The sequence below is a fragment of the Peromyscus californicus genome, unplaced genomic scaffold, assembly GCF_007827085.1.
Source record: "Peromyscus californicus insignis strain IS unplaced genomic scaffold, ASM782708v3 Scaffold_7__1_contigs__length_154581171, whole genome shotgun sequence".
Taxonomy (NCBI): Eukaryota; Metazoa; Chordata; class Mammalia; order Rodentia; family Cricetidae; genus Peromyscus; species Peromyscus californicus.
The window spans coordinates 52651323-52672953 of NW_026294595.1; the positions used below are offsets into that span (position 1 = coordinate 52651323).

Consider the following 21631-nt stretch of genomic DNA (forward strand, 5'->3'; position numbering starts at 1 on the left):
AAATCCAAGGAAGATGCTCATCCACAGTTGGGAAGCACCACGATTCTGGCCAAGAAGAGGTCCAGATTTAGGTCCCTGTCCCTTAACCTATTCTTTTGCAGTTTCCTTGACTGTGAAATGTGGACTCTAGTGGCACAAGAGAGTAGAGACTTCATGAAAGTGCCTTGTAAGTAAATGATGGGAGAAGGGGATGCACACACTGCGGTGGGCTGAGCAGCAGGCGTGGAGGATGTTTCACACCACGGGGATTTCACACACTGGTAAGGTATGCCCTTGATAACAGCCCTTCAGCTCTAGCCTATTGCTGCTGTGCAGCAGTCCAGAACCAGTGTCCCAGGCAGCCGTTTCATTTAAAGACAAAAATGAAAAGAAATAGCCTTTTTAAAAAAAGAAGAACTATCTCAACTTTAAAATGCTGCAGCTGAAACTAAAGTTTCTAAAACTGTTAATGCGGCCTGCATCCCCTCTCTAAGTCCCCACTGTGGATATTATGGTAGAAAAGCAGTTGGGAATTGGATTAGTCAATCATTGTATTAGTCACTTTTCTTGATGCTGTGGCAAGGTATCTGACAGAAGCCATTTGAGAAGGAGGGGGTTGTTTGGGCTCCCAGTTTGAAGGGACAGCCTATCACTTTGGCAAAGTTATGGGGGCAGAAGCAGGAGGCAGTTGATCACTGTGCATCCATAGTAGGAAGCAGAGAGATATGAAGACTCATGCTCAGTTACTCTTCTCACTTGTATGGAGTCTGGGACCCAGCCTGTGGAATGGTGCCACCCACAGTGACTATGAGTCTTGCCCTCTCAGTTAACCCATTCTAAAAACTCCCTCATAGATATGCCCGCAAGATTCTAGATCCTATCAATTTGGCCATCAATATTAACTGCCACAATGATAATTATTACTAACATGTATCGTAATACTAGTCAAGTATGTACTATGGTTGTCATGTTGAAATGAAGGGCTTTTAACTTTATTGATATATAGTTGACAATTATATATATGTATATTATATGCTATAAATACATGCATATTTATGTGAAACATGATGATTATATTTTATGGGGTGTTGTGAGTTCAGGGGGATAGTGATGAAACCCAGGACCTGGTGCATGCTAGGTGAGCACTCTACCACTGAGCTGCACCCCTAGCCTAAACAGATGTTCTTGTAAGTGTTGTAGAAAGTAGACCTAGGAAGCCTACAATAAGGTAAATTCAGATTCCTGCTTTCACACATGTGCAACTGATGAAGATTATCCTTGGCTAAAGTTAATAAATTTTGTGAAGCTTTAATTTTTAAAAACTCACAGAAACCTCAATGCTTCTTAAAAAAAGTCCATAGTGTGATATAACAACCCCTCACCCTCCTTCTTAACAATGGCTTTTACTAGGGCCCTTCCAAGGAAGCATTTTTCCCCCTCAAAACTGTAGTTAACTGTGATCTTTCCTGTAAACATTCTCACATTTCCTTTCATACACTTACTTCCTTCATCTTACCCTGACTCAGGGAAGCTGCACAAAACTAATAACTCAGCTATTTCACTACACCAAGAAGCAAGTGGTCAAAAAAGTGATGTCTTTCCCCAACTTACCTGTTAGTGCTGCCATCAACCAGGGAAGGCAAACTGCCCAGGATCAACCAACCCATGTCAATCTCAAGAACAAGATCGATGGTCAAATCCTAGTCTGTGTTTTGTGGGTGACATGGAATCCCTGATGCCATTACCATCTTTATCTTCTTTACATTTGAACCATGATATTTCATCTTCCAGTCATTGTACACTGAAGACTCCAGGAGAGCTCTGTCATCCTGGGAATGCTAAAGGCCATCTAAATCCAAAAGCCATCTTCAAGCTCTGGGTGACAGAAACTCTAGCAAGACAGAGAGCATACAGGACATGAGCAGGAGAGCCATGGGCCTCTTTTCCCTATCTGGGTAAAATGAACAATGGGATAGCTGAGTTGGGAGGTAAGCATGGCTTCCCTTTCCCTTTCCTCTCCTTTCCTTTGTCAATTTCTCTGATGATTTGCATGACTTCCAGATACTAAAGAACAGTTAGGAGGCAATGCTTTTTCTATGACGAATAGCAGAAAATGATCATTTCTGGTGACTTTTCACAAAGAACACAAGTTTCTGCTTAGTTAAAAAGCCTTAGGTACATGGGAACCTTTTGTTCCTGTCCCCAGCGCTCATTCCCACGCTTCTGTTTTCTACGCCTAGTCACCCCCAGCATTCTCTGGCAGCAGGGAGATGAGGGGTTCTCAGGCCATAGAGCAGCGGTTCTCCACCTGTGGGTCACAACCTCTTGGGGGTTGTGTATCAGTTATCCTACATATCAGATATTTATATTACAATCTATAGCAGTAGCAAAATTATAGTTATGAAATAGCAACAAAAATAACTTTATAGTTGGGGGTCACCACAACATGAGGAACTGGATTCAAGGGTCACAGCATTAGGAAGGTTGAGAAGCACTGCTCTAGAGGATCAGAAGGTCATAGTGATGAATGTCAGAAACAGATCCTTCCCAAGGTTAGTTTGCAGCACTGTGATGATTCTAGTGCTGACTGGCAAACTGGGGCAGAAAAAAAAAAGTGGACATCCGGATAGATGCAGGGGAGATCTGCATGATCTCAGGGCGGTATTCCTTCTCTTCCATTCACAGACAAAGTGTTTCCCCAAGGAACCTGGGAACTAGAAGAGGAAGTGTGTAACCCCCAAGGGGAGCTGAAACAAAAGCAGAGCAAGGAAAGAAACTTCCCTTCAGGTGCCCTTCACAAAAGGAACATTCCTTCTGGGAAGCAAAGCTCTCTGGAAACGGGGTTTCCTTGGCCCGTGAGAGGGAACGAGTCAGAATTCTCAGAACTAGTCACAAAAGAAGAGTCATGGCAATTTGTGTTAACCTTGATATTAATTATGAAAAGGGAAATGGAAGCCATTAGAAAATTCCCAAGAGTAGGTTATTCAGGGACAGAAGGAAGACTGTTAGAGACTTTTAGTACATGGGCAACACACCTCCATAGTTCCCCAAACAGCCCATGAAGTTGTGGGTCCAAAGTCCTTTATGTCACATTTGGTGATACAGGTATTTACAGAGCTTGGGTACATGCTTCGCACCACACAATGAGTTTCATTCCATGGCCATCAAGAGAAGGCTCCCTTCATTAAACAAAGACACCACATGCAGGGATGAAGTGAGTATGGTCAGGAGAGAGTTTTGTGGTCCTCAAGTGGAGAATGTATATTTGAACTCTTGATTCAAAATGGAAAAACTCTCTGGCTTATTCCAGCAGTGAGAATCTCAGAAGTGGGACCTTAAAGGTACCTCAGCTTTCAGGGAAGCTGCAAGGCTTTAGGACAACTTGTAGCCCATTGCAAGCCCAGATTCAACACTTTATACAGAACCAGAACCAATTACATTGGGGACCGTGTTACAGTTGCCAAATATTGTGCAACTTCTTATGGGTTTGGAATGAAGAATAGAATGCAGGCCTAGAGCAAAATGAGCTGAGTTGGGAAAGGGGAAATAGATTCAGAATGTAAAAAGCAGTGCTCTTTGATGGGCTGAAGGACTGACACATGGAAAATGCAATGCATTATTGACAAACACGTATGCTGGCTGCAAAAATAATTAACACAAGCAGAAAAGAAACAGGAATGAAATGGACCAGAAAGACTTTGAAAGATTGTGAAGTGGCCGCTGAAATTGCCAACCTAATGTCAGAGAGATGATTAAAATTTTCCAATAGAATAGGTGAATAGGTACTTAGGAGAGTGTGATGTAAACCAAGAGAGAGTGGATCATTATATGAATCTGCACGGAGGTACCAATCAGCATTTTATGTGCAACTTTGCAGTGCACATTTTAGCAGATGGAGGAAGCTCTTAAAATCTGATAGCTAAACTGAGTCTGCCTGCTTTTCTGTTCCATAATAACCATCCCTGGAATGGGCACTTGTTCAATGCATAAGCAGTCCCCATAATAGAATTCCAGAAATATCAATATGCTCACAAAGGAAAGATACCTCCAGAAACCTAGGACCCAGGGAGAATGAGGGAAGGGAGGAATAATTCAATCTAAGTGTGTACCTGGATGTCTGGTACTCATCAGACTTGCTGGAGACTTAGCAACCAGAACCCAAAGTGAAGGCTGAGCGACAGTTGGGAGCAAATTCTTCTGCGGGCTGAACTGTACCCATGCAGGCAGAACTGCATGCACATGTACACACACACTCTTGCAGAAACTGTATTGCTGCAATAACAAAAACAATTAGATGGTGGATTGTGGGTATGCTAAAGGAGAATAATTCTTCATGATCAGAATGACTTTTTCCGCTCATTCAACAGAAAAAGACTCTTATTTTTTATTTGTTGGCAAAGCCAAATTAGAAAAAATATATATCTTTACGACCCTAGGAGACAAATGAGTGATACCAAATATCACTAAAAATGCTATTAATCTACAAGTGATATAAAATTACCATCTCAGCACAAAGAAAGCCTATATAATCTGAATTTCCCTAGGATCATAAAAACGAATGAGAGGCGAAATTGAGAGTAAGTATGCTTTTGAGATGCAGTTAAGGGTTCCATGCATTGTTAACAAATGTGGCTAGGCAGACTGGTGATTTACCTTGAATAGAGACAGAAAACGTCCAAATGGGACCAAATGATCCTCCCATGAGTGTCTAATGACACCTTTGAGGACATTATTCTCCTCCCTTCGATATTTAAATGTGGCTGATTAGCTATTGACTTTATGGGTTATTCCCCTCTGTTTTCAACTGATCATTTTCTGTGTATTTCAGAAGCCAAAAGTAGCTCTGAGTGGAGTGAGAATGTGTGGAGGACTCAAATCAAGATGCTCTTCTTTGTGTAACAGGTACCTGGGTGAGGAACACAAAGGATGGTTGCTCTCTCACTAAGGGACTGTCTCCGTATCTGAATAAAGCCCATTTTCAGTTAATATCATCATCTTGCACTCTGGCCAGGGCATCAGGATAGCACAACGATGGTGGACACAGCCTTTTGTACTACGGCACAGGGTCAAATCCAGGTTTGTGGGGTCTCATGCTTGAGTTTATAGTACACTCTTAAAACGGACAGTTTTAAAACACGGATGTCAGAACAGATATGGAAGGGGAAATTTGTCTTGAATGAGTGAAGAAATCAGAGCATCAGAAACTCCCTAACACTGGCACATTGCAACATCAGGACACTGAGTGTCGTAGGTCGTGTCTGTAATCCTGGTGCTCACAGGGCACAGCCAGGAAGATCACCTTCGATTTAAGGCCAGCCTGGACTCAGACAGTAAGTTCCAGGTCAGACTCTGCAGCAAAAAGTAAACACAAATAAACAAAATGAAACAAGCAGGAAAAGCTTTAGTTTAGTTTAGGAGTTTTTTAGGTTATAATTTAGTTACAGCATTTCTCCCTTCTTTCCTCCCTTCAAACCTGTTTCAAACACCCCTCCCAGTTTGCCTTCAAATTCATGGCCCCTTTTTTTAGGAATTGCTCTTGCATGTGTATGTGTATACATATGTGTATCTGTTTATGCACATGAATTCCTTAATATAACCTATTCGGTCTGTATAATGTTACTTGTATGCAGCTTTTCAGGGCTGACTATTTGGCACCGGACAACCAATTGAGGTGCTCTTCCCTAGAGACGGCCACCTCTGCTCGCAGCTTTGCTCGGTGGTCTGGAGTTCTTTGTGGAGGGTTGAGGCCTCATGGGCTTTTCTCCTGCCAGTCTGACATTCCCTTGGTGTGGTCCTTGTTTGGCTCACATTTGAGCAGTTGTGTTCTCCGGATGTGACCGTAGTTCTCACCGCTCAAGGAAATTTCTCTTTGTCACAGAAGGAGACCACTACAGAAACAATCAACCAATCAAAATGCAGGGTTGTGAAGCCCAGTTCCACTGGATCCATTTAGAAGACACTCTTCACCTAAGGCTCAGGGAACACTGTGGAAGAAAAAAAAAAGAACTTCAGTTTTTCAGTAGCTAATTGCTCAATACAGTTCTACAAAGTTTGTTTCCCTACATTTCTGCCTTGATACTTCTTGATTGACTCTTTACACCGCAATGATTTTGGGATAGTTCCTACAGATAAGAGAAATACGTAATTTGGTCTTTCCTCTAACACTGTGGTTAGATTTTTCAGTGGTGGTTTTGTTGTTGTTGCTGTTGTTGTTTTTGGTTTTTTGGCAAAGCCATATGTGTAAATTTCATAGTAGTTTCTCACCTAAGGCCACAGCTTTTGAAGACTGAAAACACTTGCATCTGGCTGCCCGCACAGCTCCTTGTTCTTCCCCCAGTACAGGTCTGACTGCCTCTCCCTCACCAGACCTGCCCTGGGTCAGGGAGCTCTGAAGTTGGAGGCAGATGAGAATGAGTAGACCCTTACCACTAAAGGCAAGTGTAGGCCAGGATGTTCAAGGTGGGCCACCAGAAGTTGTCGTTAGGATCCAGGTGGATGGAGTGAGGCTTTTGTTGGTCCTCAGTACCACAGTGAGTTGATGTTCTTCTGTCTTCTTCCTAGGGTACCTACAGTCTCCTGCCAATGACACCCAGGGTTTAGAAAACATCCAACTGCCGGCCTTTCCACCTTACCGTGAGTCACTTTCCTTCCAGTCGTCTCTGGACAAATCATAAAAGAGAAGTTGCCCTTTCAGGGAACCCCCTCTCCTTGAAGCACTTTTTGTTCTTGGCAAGGAACTGCAGGGATCATCCTAAGTAAGGCCATCATGTAACAAATCTAAAGCTCAAAGGAAGTTTTCTAACCTATCGATAATAAATTTCCATGTTTTGATTGATATTGCTAAAGAAAAAGCTGAATTGTGTTTCTATGCTTTCTCTAGAAAATATTACCAAATTGCCATATGAAGACTCAATGGGGGAAAAATAGGCAAAAAGTATAGAAGCAAAGGATTGTGGTGGTGTAGTCCCTAACCCTTCCCAGAAGCCAGAAGAAATCTCCTCATCCCTCAGACAACCCAGCCTTGTGGGATTTGTTGTTGGCAGAGTTGGGTAAGCAATCTCCTTTAAGAAACAAAATGCTTGTAAACTACATAACCTACCCACCCTCAGTGACAAAACCTAGATCAAAAATTTGTAAAACAAAGTACCCAAGATTTTAAGGACTTGAGCTAAAACTGTGGAATTCAGAGACTTAGTAGTTGTGCTGGAGAATTCCCTCAATTAAACCAGGAGGCAGGCATGTCCGTGACGTTGATGGCATGGACACAATGGGTTTTGATCATTTGCCAGCTATAGGATTTGTGACTAATTCCTTAACTTTCTTAGCAGGCCTGGTCTCCTCATTGATTGCAATGAATGTGTGTGGGGATACTTAGCCTTGCAGGATGTGGAAGCTCCTAGCACTGTGCCCTATGTATGGTATTTAATAAATGTGATTTCCTTCCTCTGGTTTGACAATATGGGCTCTTGCATTTTTTCAGGCAGTTTTCTATGGTGCCTTTCATCTTAACAAAATGGCCCATTTGTGTAACTTGAGTTCCTGCTGGAACCCAAGAGACCCCATTGTTTTTAAAGTCTTTCTGATTCCTGACTTTTGTTTTATCTTCTTCACTCATAGCCCCAACCCTGAACTTCTGCTTCCACGCCATAGTGCCTGCTTTGTAGGGTGTTGACACTACTAACCCTTGGAACAAATGAGCTGACAATGTTAGGTCATCTCTTTACACAGCTTCTGATGCTCAAGCTTCCTAGAAAGACCGGTTGCATCTCTCTAAGAGGAAGTCTGAAGCATCGAGATACATAATTCAACTTGATCTCGTACTGAAGCTAATTTTGACAATGACTGTAAGCAGAAGTCATGCACTTACCTATCCTAGGGCCTGTGCCAAAGCTGCCTGTGCTGATCAGGTGACCAACACTTAGCTATTTCAGATCTGTTCCTCTTGAATTGGATGATTTAGTGCTTTGGAGTTTTCTGATACCCAGAAACCTACTCTCACTAACCTCTTTATAAAACATATTCCTTTTAGGGACCAAAGTAGGGCCTTACTCATCTCTTGGTTGGTGAATGAATCAGATTCTATTTATTTATTTTTTATATTAACTTTCTGCTTTTAGAGGGCAGAAGCTGGGGAGGAGAAGCCCTAAGAGTGAGAATCCTGGATCCAAATGGATTGATTAGAAGGTAGTGATTGCCTTTCAGATCCTTGGCCTCACTCATTCTGAAGTAGTTGCTTCCAAAGATGAAAAGAGATGACTAAAAGTCAATGTGGAGGCATGTTGGAGTGTGAAAGTAATAATGTGGGTCTAATAATTACCAGCAATGTCCTCTGCATGCAAAGGGACAGGGTAGCATATGGTGAAATCCTACAACTCCATAAACTTAAGGGAACCAAGGAAGTGTTCTTAGAAGCTAACCTTGAGCAACTAAGGTATGTGGAATTAGTATAGCAACTTGAGTCCTTTGAGGTTAGATGCTAGCTAAATTTTCCTAGCTGTTTCTTGCTGATAAACATTTGGGGCACAAAGTGTGTACCCTGTTTGTTTTCTGTGGGGTGTGTACTGAGTTTTCTTGACTTATAGCAAAAACCAGTTTTCATTAAGACTATTCAAAAATCATCACCGACAGTCAGGGCATGGTAGTGCATGCCTGTCACCCAAACTCTTAGTAAGATGGAAGGGTCAAGAGTTCAAGAACAGTCTCAGCTATACAGCAGATTCAATTGGTGCTTATGAAATCCTATCTCAAAACAAAACAACAACAACACATGCACATAAATTACTGATTGATGACTAGGATATGTTCTTATAAGAAAAAAAGTCCTTCTTGTGACTCTAGAAATTAACAGATATTAAAAATAACTTGGAATCTGAAGCAATATAAATAATATAACATAATGCAATAATTGACAGATAGAAGAAGCCGGACTCAAGTTACTGGTGAGACTTGACTAAAGAAAGCCGGCGCTAAGACCATAGCCATGACGCGAACGTATCTACTTCAGCTTCATGTGCTGGAAACTCCTTTCCCAAAACAACAGTGCTGAGAGGCGGGCCTTGTGTTGCATGTGATGCAAGCCACTATTGGGTTTGCAGATGTGAGTTTTTTCTTCTGCCTGTAAGACTGCTACATCCTTCATTTCCAAAGGACCCAGTATTCCAAGCACCATTTTGGCAAAAGAAAAACCAAGTCATAACCTGCTGCTGATTTGATCTTGGACTACCTAGCCTCCAGAACTAGAAGAAACATTCTGTTTAATCAGTACGAAATGGACTAAGCCATCAGCATTAGCTTCCAGGTGTTCTGATGTCTACTGAAAGTCAAGACACAGAAATATTTGTATATCCCCCTGGAACAAACTGGAGGGGACTTGAGGACATCTACATTAGATAGGTAGAAATATTTACAACATTTCCTTTCAGTTTTATAATAATGATAACAGAGAATAAAATATAGAGCATTAGCAATGGATATTAAATATTGAATTTATATAAAAGCTCAAAATAATTTTTGCCCAAAAAATTTAATGGAGAAGTTGCTCTTGCTTCTGTGCACATAATTATATACCAAGTTTTATGTCTGAAATGGCTGCTAGCAAGTCATGATCAAATCTTTTTTAATGATCTCTTCAAATTCTTGATAGTCACTATTGATGAGAAACTTTGTTCATACAAGTAGGTGATAAAAAGTTTAAAACCATTTTTACAGCCATTCCAAAATTTACAACAGTTGAAATTATCTTTAAGGAATCAGGGAGCTCTTCTTTTACCTTTTCTTTGACTGAGGCAAATGTTAGGATTTCTTGTGGTGATGAGAATGGGTTTCAATCCAATCCAACTTTCACATTCCAAGTGTCTCAATAGCCAAGAGACTGGCCTTGCAGAATGTATCTGTGATGCTAGAAGCTTTGCTCTGCTACTGATGTGGACTCCATTAAAAGGGCACACCGACTGCAAAGGGTTGTCAGCATGAGGGACAGATGAAGGGCAAGGCGCAGGCTGCTTTGTGAACTTACCTTGCAGGAGTCCTACCTGGCCTCCTTGCTTCTCCGATTTCCCATCTTCTAGTTCCAGGCTAGACCAGGCCTGCACTAGTGCAGCATCCCTGCCAACTCTACCCACATGGGCAGCAGCGGGCTCTGCAGTTTACTCTTGAAATGGGTAACAAGGAGTACCTCCCTTTTTTAACACACAAGTTCATGGGGATATATGCATGTGTGAGGAGCGTGCACATCTGTGTGTGAGTGAGTGTGTGAAGACCAGAAGTCATCATAGAATGTCTTTCTCCATAGCTTATCTCATTTTTTGAGACAGGTCTCTCGAACCTGGAGCTCATTGATTCAGTTAGGCTGGCTAGCCTATGAACTTCAGAAATCCACCTATCTTTGACTCTGGTCCTGATCCTAGTACTGAGGTTGCAATTATGCCACAGTACCTGACTTTCGCCTTGGTTGCTGAGGATCAAACTCACAGCCTCTTTCTTACCTGGTAGGCACCTTATCTAATAAGACATCTCCCTATCCTCGAGTTCCTTCTTCATTGTGCCTGGTGCATTGCAGATGAGCTCGTGGCATTGGCGGTCTGCAGGAACTGTGGAGCAGGCTGTCTGAATAACGGTCTCAGACTGACAGCCATCTAAGAACTTCAGATCCCCCAGACCTCAAGAGCTAGAGGTTCACCAGTTCACAAGACACAGGTAATTCTTTCATGGCACGGGTATCAGGGAGAACAGACAACACAAATGACTGGCCTACATCTGCAAGTGACAGTCTAGGCTTAGAATTGTACCGTTTCCCACTTAGCCGGTGTTCCTTCCCCTTATTAATAATGTGACCAACATACTGTCGGAAATGATAAAAAGAGTATCTCAGCTTTACAGACATGTCAGAAAATGTGATACTTCTACTTCCCATGTATAACAAAAAGTGGTCTTAGAGTTCCCAACAATTACATTTCATAGACATTTTATTTTACAAATAGATGAAAAGTAACAAACCCTATTACACCCACTGTGGGGTTCACAGAGGTGGCGAGACCTTCTCCCCCAAATGTTCAGTGTGACTGAGGCAACTGATCCAGTTGAAGTCCAGCAAACATCACCGTGGATAGAAAAATAAAAACAAGCAATTGCTCTTCTCCTCTCTTTTTGCCCAAATTCCATTCATTATCTGGCTTTGCATACGGTTCATCTGTTTCAGTTCCCCTGGGCTGAGCAGTTTATGTTACAAAGAGCTGCAGCCTGTACTGAACATGCCCTTCTTCCATCTTTCTTTTAAAAAAGAATACGCATTTTTTTTTCCCCGAGCCTGGGAAGAAGTGCTGAGTACGCAGCCCTGCAGTTTCTGTTTATACTGCGAGCAACCACAGCACAAATCAGCACCAAGTTTCCCTTGATTTCTGCCTGGAACAATATTATCCTATGGGGACTCACTCTGGGGTCCAGAGGGTGATGTATAACTTGCTATTACATGTTTCTGCCCAAGAGGGCAATTTTAGCTCTTCCAGGGCTGCCAGAGAGCAAATAGTGACGAGATGGGAGGGAGACCAGACGACCAGAGTCTTGTCATAACTCATCAGCATCAGACCTTTGCTGAGGCCCTACTATGTTGTGTTAGCTTTCCTCACTGTGCTGACCACTTTCGAGAAACAACCTAAAGGAGACAAGATCTGTCTGGGCTTACGGTTTTAGAGGTTCCACTACCTGGTCAGCCAGTTCCATTGCTGGGGACCTGAGGTGATGCAGAGCATCATGTTGGAAGCAGAGTGAAGCAGTTCACCTCCTGTCAGACAGGATGCAGACAGAGACAGACAGAAAGGAGCCCAGGGAAAAAATATAGCCCCCAAGACCTGTTCCAGTGACCTACTTCTTCTGTCTAGACCCTATCTCCAAGTGTCAGCCACCTCAACAATGCCACCAAACCGTGAACCTCTCAATGAATTCATCTACAGGTTAGAACAGAGCCCTTGTGATCCAATCACCTCTTGAGAACAGATCCATCAACTGGAGGCCAAGCCTAAATTAATGAGCCTTCAGGGACACCTCCTATCTTATCCATACGACAAGGCACGTACAAAGCCATATGGTAAGTACTATGTACTAAACACGATGAACTAACTCTATATGTTAAATCCAGCCCAGAATGGAAGAGATAATAATAAATATTTATTGAAATTTTCTTTTATGCCAAGCACTAAATCAAATGTTTTATATGCATTGTCTAATTAAACCTCATTATGATCCAACGAAGACCACATTGTTATCCTGGTTTTATGCCTAAGTATATTGTCATTCCTAAGATTATAGCACCTCTATGAGAACGTCCTCACTAATTACTTCACCTAATGCAAATGCCTTTTTCTCCATCTTGGCTCTTCTCTATTTTCTTTCTCATCCTTCTCACATTTTCTGACTATTTATTGGAATCATTGTGTCTCTCATTAATGAAGTATGCTCCATGAGGCTAGATGCTGTGTATCTCTTGTTTTGATGCCTTAGCTGAGTCCCTAGACACACAGTAGGACCTGAATGTTCATTACATGAATGAACAAGTCAGTGAATTAATAACCTGAGCTGGAAAAGTTGAATGATTTTGCCAAAGTCATAGAGCTGATGAATGTCCGCCATTGACACTAAGCTCACACTGAGCACAAAGACTCCTTCAAAACATATAGAAATACCACTCAGAACTCGAAGTAGGTGCCGATGCAGAGAATTCAGGAGGTGGGCTCTGAGAGGAGACTCCTATCCTCCGCTGCCGTCTGGAGCTACGTTCTGTTTTATGACCCTGTAAGTCCAGGCTGGAAATATTGAGACTCCTCCTAGACATAGCATACCTTCTCACTCATCTTTTGGCCTCTCTCCGCCACTTGTCTTTGCCTCCCCATGGATATTGTGGTTATTGTCACTCACATCAGCCCGTGTGTCACTTGCTGCAGTGTAAGACATGGGGGGACTGGAAAGATGATGTCATAGACTGCTTGAGCTAGCCTATAAGCTGGAGCCAGGAAGGCCCATTCATTACCCAAACTCCATCCATTATCTCCTTTTGCTCCCAGAGTTATATAGCCACATGTCAGTTTTTTTCCATTGATATTGGGCTGCTTTGGAAAAAAGAATGAATCGGTGAGGGAATTGGCAGTTGGGCTTTTCTCTTGCCCTGGGCTGAGAGGATCAAACATAGAGCCTAGCCCTTCAATAAGAGAAGACACTCGGTAAGTATTTATTGCACAAGTAAATGGCTGATTGGCTGGGTGAAAACAATGTTCCTCTTCATCAGCAGTGAATCTTTCACTCGAGTTCCTTCTGTGAGAAAAGTGTAATGGAAAGCTGTGACTCACTGTGTTGTAAATATCACTGGTCTCTTGGGCAGTGTTCAGTTGTTACATCGAGATTGTAGCACCTTTTACTCTTTGGGGGCAGGGTGGAGATTTCCCAGAGACAGCAAGACTCCCTGCAGACAATCACTGTTTCAGTATTCATAAGCCGGTGGAACTTTAAAATCTGTAGATGATATCCACCAAAATGATTTTAAATGGGAGAAGAACAGACTACGGAATTGACTGTCACATACTGGGGGAGGATGCCACACAATGTGTCCCTCTGTCTCCTGGAGAGGGACTCTCTTGAGTTGAGTAGATTTGATTCATTTCCCATATACAGGTCATGGGGTATTAGAGAATGCTTTTCAGAACTGATATCTCAGCATCATTCCTATGTAGTCCTTGGGTTTTCTATATAATACTATTATCTGAAAAGGAAGGGTGCTGGCATTCTCAGCGTCTGGGGAAGCATCCTGTATAGTCACAGCTGAGTTCTCACATCTTTCTCTTCGTCTCCTCTCTCTCTCCTCCTTCCCCTCTTTTCTCCCTTTTCCCTCTCCCGTCTTCTTAATCCCTGCCTCTTCCCTTTCCTTTCTACATAGACTCATTTCTCTTTTTTCCAAATGTGTGTGTGTGTGTGTGTGTGTGTGTGTGTGTGTGTGTGTGCACTTGTGTGTGCTAGTGCTTGTACTGATGTGCACACACCAAGTCAAGGGGAGGACATTAGCTGTCCTCTTCTGTTTCTCTCCTTATTCTTCTGAAAGGGAGTCCTTCACCCAATCTGGAGCTAGGCCTGTGACCAGCAAACTCTCTTAAGGCTTCTGTCCCCGCCCCACCCCGACAGCAAGTGGGGTGCAGACATGCGAGTGGTCACGTCCAGCTTTGTGTGTGTGCTGAGGACTCAAGCATCATGCTGGCACGGCAAGCGCTCTCACCAATGAACTGTTTCTTCAGCCCCTATCCACTCCTCTGAGCAGCTCATATAACTGGCATTGTTGTTAGGAGCCTGTGAGTTTTCGTTCAGAAATGACACACTGGAATTTCTTGGAGACGTTTTCTTCCAGTAGGGCTGGACTATCTGTTGGGATACATATGCATTTGAAGAGACAATCCCCCGCCCCCCCCCCCCCCCAGCATCATCAAGTCAACTTCATGGACATTGACAGTAGAAATTGGACCAGTTAGACTTTTGAGCCATATGCATACAGTGACTGCGGTTCTCTGGGGCTTCACCATCAAGGGCAGCAGCACAGCCCTGGTTCCGTCTCACATTTCTTGATTTGCTTCCTTCCACCCTGTTCCCTCCTCTTGCCAAGTCCTTCCATGTACTTCAGGGGGTCCCTAAGGACTGCCTCATTTCCTCACACACCAGCCTCTCAGGCTTTCAAGCCCTGCTCCCATCCTGCTCTTAACCCCTTCCTCGGGCAGATTGGTGGAAAAGCTCACAGTAGCCACCTCCAGTGATGGCATACAGGAATGCAGTGTTTGAAACAAAAACAATGTCTCCCAACATCCTGAGTCTTCAAGATCCAGAATGGGAGCTCCAATTCTCTTCATCTGCATCTCTCCCTTCCCCCACCACCCGCCTCTCAAACCACACAAAACAAACAAATGAAGAAATCACCACCACCGCCACCACCATACCACACCACCACCACCACCATCATCACCACCACTGCTGCCGCCACCACCACCACCACCACCACCACCCCACCACCACCACCACACCATACCACCACCATAACATACCCACCATACCACACCACCGCCATCACTACCATCACTGCCACTGCCACCACACCACTTTCCCCTTGCTCTAAGAAGAAGATCCACTGTGGAAAGTGATTCAGACGAGGCAGCTGTCCAAGAGCCATCATTGTTCTGAATCTTGTTCCAAAAGCTGCCAAATTCCAACCCATGCTCAGCAGGAGCATCATAGTGTTGTGGAAACAAAGAAGGTGTTTTCCTCACTGACCTGCCTGGCCCCCTGGCCACCTCATCATTGTCCTCACTCATGTTCCTTATACACACTGTTCACAGACCACCCCCTGCCTCCTTCGCTTCCTCATCACCCATTCTGCTCATCCACTAACCACAACTGCAGTAATGTTGGACCTCACTAACCACCCCCAAACTCAGTAGCTTGAGAGTAATCATTTCTTTGTCTTCATAAATCTGGGTTTGGCTGACCTAGCATCAAGGCAATGAGACTTGGCTTCAGGCTAGAGAACAGGTCCAGATCTGGTCCTTACACATCTTCTCCACCTTGGAACACCAGGCTAAATATGATATTGTCTCCCCATGGCAGACAGAAGCATCCTTGCAGATTTTGCAGGTACCCTGCCTACTAACAGTTTACCAAGGAAAGCAAGTCAGATAGTGATACCCAATATCAGTAAAGGAGGAAGGCATATACCCCAGAAACAGATATAGAGCTGGAGCTGAGGAAAGATGGGGAGTGAATATTTGAGAAACACTAACGTGCTACAAAGCTCAAATCTAAACTTTCATGGTTGGTAACATGCTGTCAGATGTAGTCAGGATTTCATCTAAGACTGACTGTTCTGACAAGTTTGTGTGGAAGGATTACATCCTTGCCTTGCATCGTGGGACCATGTGTACAAATATCTCACATCAAAGCATTACTACTTGGCTTCTTGGGCAGCTCCCAGCTGACTGCTTTTGAAACAGTCATGACTTGCTCAGTGAGGGGTCCCGGGTTTCCAGACAACTCATCCTTATTCTTAAAGGAATCACGCCTTCTTGTCCTGCCTTGAGTCCTAGAGTCTGGATTGCCACGAGGTCCTCTCTCCTTATCCCCTCCCATGCACCTCTGTTCAAACTTCTGTCTGTCCCATAGTGTTTCTGGAGAAGTCTCTGATGGCTGTGTGAATGTGAAGGAAGAAAAACACAGAGATATTCTTTCTTAGTGACTTCGTACTTCTAGTGGAAGTTTTGCACGCATATGTTAAGTGTGCTTGTGCATGTTTGTGATTTCTAGTGGTGAGGCAGGGGTTAACTAACAGTGAGGACCCACACTATGGATGTGTGCCCTTCCTTGCAGGTGAAGAAGAACACCGCAATGTGTGGGAGGTCCCTTGTCTCTGTTATTCTGTACTGCCTTGGATCTGAAATAGTCACGAGGAAACAGTTTTTCATGAGGACAATGACATTGCTTTTAGCCATATGTTTAATTCTTTAAAGTCAATATTTGCAGAAAACACAGGCACAGCATGATGTTGCCTTGGAGTTGTTGATTAATCCCTTCCTGAAGCTTCCCTCCATTGTAAGTTTCCTTTCTATTTTCAGTTTGTCATTAGCTCCGTAATGGGGTGTGTGCCTGTTTGTGGGAGTCCATTACCATGTTTCCCCAAAGTCTGCTGAGAGCCACAGTGAGCCTTCACTCTGGATTAGCCGTGTAATCCTCCTGGCTCCCATCCTGTCCCACAGTTAGTAAGCGTGGTCATGAATGACTTCACTTAGTGTTCTTGGGAAACAAACGAATACCCAAGACTAGTAAACAGGAAGCCGATGTGCTCTCTGAGACACAGCTTCAGGAATTAATGTGTCACCAAGTAAATGCATTCTTTAATACCATTTCATATACCAAGCAAGAGGTACAGGGACACACGGGGTGTACAATGGCATTACTCTGTGAATGGGTGGAGCCTTGAATAACTTTTGGGAATCCCCGCCTGGGAAGAGGATGCTCCTGGGCAATCTTCCATTGCCTTGATTCTCCTCTACCCCACCGTAGTTTAGAGATAGCAGCCAGTGGAATCAGGAAATTCTCAGAAAAGCTAACTTTATAAGAAAAAAAGGAAAGTTTTTCCAGATTCCAAACCACCTCCCGTTCCTCCTTTTTAGAGTTTAAAGCAAATTTTCCTCACAAATCCACTTGGCCATAGATCTTTCCAACCCATTCATTTTCATTTTTCTGTTTCTGTGATTGCTTATGTAGCCCACAGACCTTCTGAGACATGTAACATTGGCTTTCTTCAAATACTAGGACTTTCCTCAATTTTATTTCCCTTTTCAACAATGCAGAGTCTGGGTGTCTCAGCTTGGGATCATTAAGTGCCAAGAAATTAGTTGAGTAAAGAGGCTCACAGAACTTGGGTCAATTGCAGCTTCCTGCAAAGCTGAAAGGGACTTGAGTCAAGGTCATTCAGTAAGTCTTGTGTTAAATGAAAATTCCACTAAGTTTTGTAAAACCTGTTTGCTGGGTAAGATGCAAAAAACAAGTTGCAAAAACGTTAAAGAAGCCTAGAAGTCATACAGACTTCTCTGGGCAGAGGTCTTTATCAGATTTCCATATGTTGCCAGAAGTCAAAGCTACAAATGTCCATTGACTCTTGAGCCCTCCTTCCTACCAGCCCAGGACATGAAGCCCACAGGCTTACCACAGGCTTATTTCTTCTGTGCCAGCAAATCTGCCAATGTCCCCAGTGGCTTCCTTACAGCCGTGTGATCATCTGTGTATTATTAACTAACCGCAAATTAAAGTCATTACTTGGTGCTTAATTTTATGTAACATTTCTTTGTAATGTGTACAAAAGAAATTTATTTTTAACAGGAGTTTGGTAAATAGCATGTGCCGTGATTAATTAGACAATATAATGGGTCTGCTGGTTTGAAATTAAATTTAGCACAATTTTCTTAAAAACAATTTCTTAAGTGACATTTCAAGGTGTGTGAGTCTTTGAAAGGGAAGAAAGGAGAGGAAAAGGGGGAAAGGAAGGAAGGAGAGGAAGAGGAGGAGGAAAAAGAACAAAAAGAAGAGGAATAGAAGGGGAAGAGGAGATGGAGGAGGAGGGCCCCTCCATTGATGGCCCTATGGCCTTGACTCCTATTTATTTTGTTGAACTCTGCCCCATTAGAAGAGTCATTTTTCTTAAATGTGTAGGCATTCTACAAAACAGAATATTCAAAAGAGCCAACATGGGACTGGAGAGATGGTTAAGAGCTCTGGCTGCTCTTCCAGAGGAACAGGGTTCAGTTCCCAGCAACCACATGGTGGCTCACAACCATCTATAATGAGATCGGGTGTCCTCTTCTGGCCTGCACGCATACATGCTGGCAGAACACTATATATTTTTTTTTAAAAAAAGAGAGAGAGCCAACATAAAGTTGGGTGGGTATAGAGGTTCTGGGAAGAGTTGGGGGATGAGGAAAAGATGATCAAAATGTATTGTATGAACACTTTTAAATAAAAAATTATATTTCAAAAGGCTGTTAGAAAACCATTTTACAGCAAGGAAGAGTATACACAAATACACTAACAGAGAAGCAGATCCAGTACTTAGGTCAGTTGACTAGCTCCCCACCCCTCCACCCCCCTACCCCACCCGCACCCCGGACCAACCACACATGCTCTTTCTTTTCTTCTTACATTCCAAATGGATTCCCACAGCCTTTTCTTTCTGCTTAAACATCTTCACATGACTCAAATCTGACTCTTCAGATCATGCAATCTAAGAAAGTTCCTTCTGTTCCCCAGCCACTATTTATCCACTGAGCAAGTCATTCTGGGTATGGCCTGGTTCTATATTTGTTCCTCTGTCTTCTCCTATGGAAGTCAATGTTCCTCTGCAGTGGATACTTGTCCCCTTGTCATCCTTATCTCCAGCACCAGTGACAGTGTTTGGATGTGAGACCTGATTCCATAGACATGAAGTCTCAACTACTCAGGGGACCATGTCAGAAGAATCACAAGTCTGAGGTCTTCCTAGCCTCCACAAGAGCTCAAGGTTGACTGAAGAAGACCCTAACTCAAAAGTTAAAAAGTAAACATAGAGGACATGGCTTAACGATAAAGAACTTGCCCATGCCTAAGGCCTTAAGTTCAATTGCCAGGACAGGAAGGAAAATTAAATAAATAGAAAAGAACAATGCTTAGTATAATACAAGTAGCCTTAATGACCTCAGCCATTGATGAATCAGTGGATTGCATCTCCCATAAGCCAATCACTGGTCAAGCTTTTAGTGAAGAAAAAAAAAGGATAGTTGTCTTTTAAATTTTTCTTTAAGACATATGAAGAGTTATTTTTAACTTAATGGCTAGGTACATGATACCTTACAAAGAAACAAAAAATTATAATGTGAACAGATTAGATGACAAGGAGAGGAAGAAATGAAGTGATAATTCATTGTATTTGGAGAGAATGTCAAACACAGGTAGAAAAGGGAAATCTTCACATCAGTCTGTGCCTTCTGCCCTATGAGCCAGCACCCAGATGAGCCGGCCCCGTTTATGTCACTGGATTAAGTCACTGTCTTTTCCAATGATATGTTAAGAGGTTTGACAATTCATTCAACCTTCGTTTGAACCATAGTCTTGTCAACAATAAACTATCTCATGTTATAGAGAACTGAGAAAGGATTAGATAAAACAGTTACAGTGATCCACACAGTACTCTGACCAAGGGATTCCAATTTAAGATGTCTGCATTTCCATGCTCCACATCATGTTGTAGGTCAGTCCTATCTCATAGTATGCTGCAGTCAGTTCTGTGCCTATGGAAGTTCTTCTGGAACTCAACATGAAGTCATTCTCAAACCAACGGGAACTGGCTGAGCAGAAGTAACAGGATCTGTTACTTAATTTTGAGTGGGGTCTGGAAAATGCTTTTCATTTTTTTAATTATGTGTGTAAATGTGTGTCTGGGTGGAGGTATGTGCATGTGAATGAGGTTGCTCATAGATGCCAGAAGAGCCCCTGGAACTGGACTTACAGGTAGTTGAGAGCCACCCTTGTGGGTGCTGGGGACTGAACTTGGGTTCTCTGCAAGAACATCAAGTGCTCTTCACCACTGAGCCACTTCTTCCAGCCCCTGTTTTCTGATTTTGTTAATGTCCTTAAACTAATGGAAGTCTAGGTGGCCCAGTGTGCAGAGAGCTGCAATTTCCACGTGTTTGCATCCCGTCTCTGCCATTGTCCAACTGTAAACAAGGGCAAGACGTTTAATTTCCTCATCGACAAATATGGTCCAAATGGAACCGTATGGATGAGATGAAAACATCTCCCTTTTCGTGAAGGTTGTACTTTCACGTTTTACTTTTGTGTTTCCAGTATAATCAAGACTGTGGTAAACTCACATTCTAGGTTACAAAGCAAATGAATCAGGATTTTCCACTCGCATTTTATATTTATCTTTTACAGCTAGAATTTGTGTTGCTCTATCACAGGGATGGCTTTGTTCTCCCTTTGCGTTTGCCTATCCATGCAACTTAAAACAGCTTGTTCAAGAAGCCCATGTGTTACTCATTAGCTAGGGATGCCAACTGCATCACCCACGAACCCTTCATATACAATCAGAATTCTTCTAACCAGCAAACGCTTGAGGTTTACTCCTCAATACTCCAGTTCTTACCCTTGTCTGATTGTTCATCTGTTAAAGCCAAACTTTTAATTTTGAGGATGTGTGGTATGTTTTGGTACTAAGCCATTGTTTTTCTTTTTTGAGGGATTTCCTAGATATTCTTTCATGCTTATTTTTCTAATGCATGATATAATCAATTTGTCTAGCTCTAGGGGAAAAAACCCGATGGCATTTTGCAGGAGTTGCATCAAAGGTTTACATGAACACGGGAATAACTGCGCTTGTTTCAATGTCATGCTCCATGAACATGGTTTACCTTTCTAATTATTTAAGGTCACTTTTGTAGTGTTGTTTATAATTTTCCCCATAACAACTTTGAAATTTTCTTGTTAAAATTACACTGAGATTTTTTTTTTGGTTGCTAGCTATTATGTATAGTCTTTTATTCTATTGTATCTTCTAACTAGCTCTGTTCATATCTCATATCTAATGATTCAGTTATCATGTTGCTATGGTACTGTTGGTTCTGATTTTTTTTAAACTGTTGTGTGTATATTGTGAAGTAAAGCAAAACTCTGTGTGTGTGTGTGTGTGTGTGTGTGTGTGTGTGTGTGTGAGAGAGAGAGAGAGAGAGAGAGAGAGAGAGAGAGAGAGAGAGAGAGAGAATGTATTTGAGGATTACACTAGCATGAAAACAGACAAGATCTTTACAGTAAACATTTTACAGTAAAATATTTAAAATATTTTGTTTAAAAAAAATCTAATGCTGCAATGCATTAAGTACATTGACCCATTAAATACACTAAACGTGCTTTGTGCTCACACAATATTCATTTTCTAGTCCTGTCCCTTAAGAAGGCCTAGAAACAGTGGTTGACCTAGTATCAGAAAACACCATGAGAACCTTGGTTACATCTCTAAGTATTATTTCCCACTGAAATGAGTTAGTTTTCTTTGAATGATGTTTAACCCTAGGTCTGAGGAAAGACGGTTGTTGACTGAGGCTGGGGT

General features: G+C 42.6%; 1 long non-coding RNA gene across 1 annotated transcript in view; it reads right to left on the reverse strand.

Moving 5' to 3' along the window:
* Positions 1-1361: 1361 nt before the first annotated feature.
* The window catches only part of LOC128102336 (uncharacterized), a 38911-nt gene continuing 18641 nt past the window's right edge, over positions 1362-21631 (reverse strand). Inside the window, exons 2-5 of the long non-coding RNA XR_008215385.1 lie at positions 6406-6555; positions 4633-5963; positions 4089-4251; positions 1362-1870 (exon numbers count right to left, since the gene is read on the reverse strand). This is a non-coding gene — a long non-coding RNA (uncharacterized LOC128102336). The remainder of the gene's footprint in view (positions 1871-4088; positions 4252-4632; positions 5964-6405; positions 6556-21631) is intronic.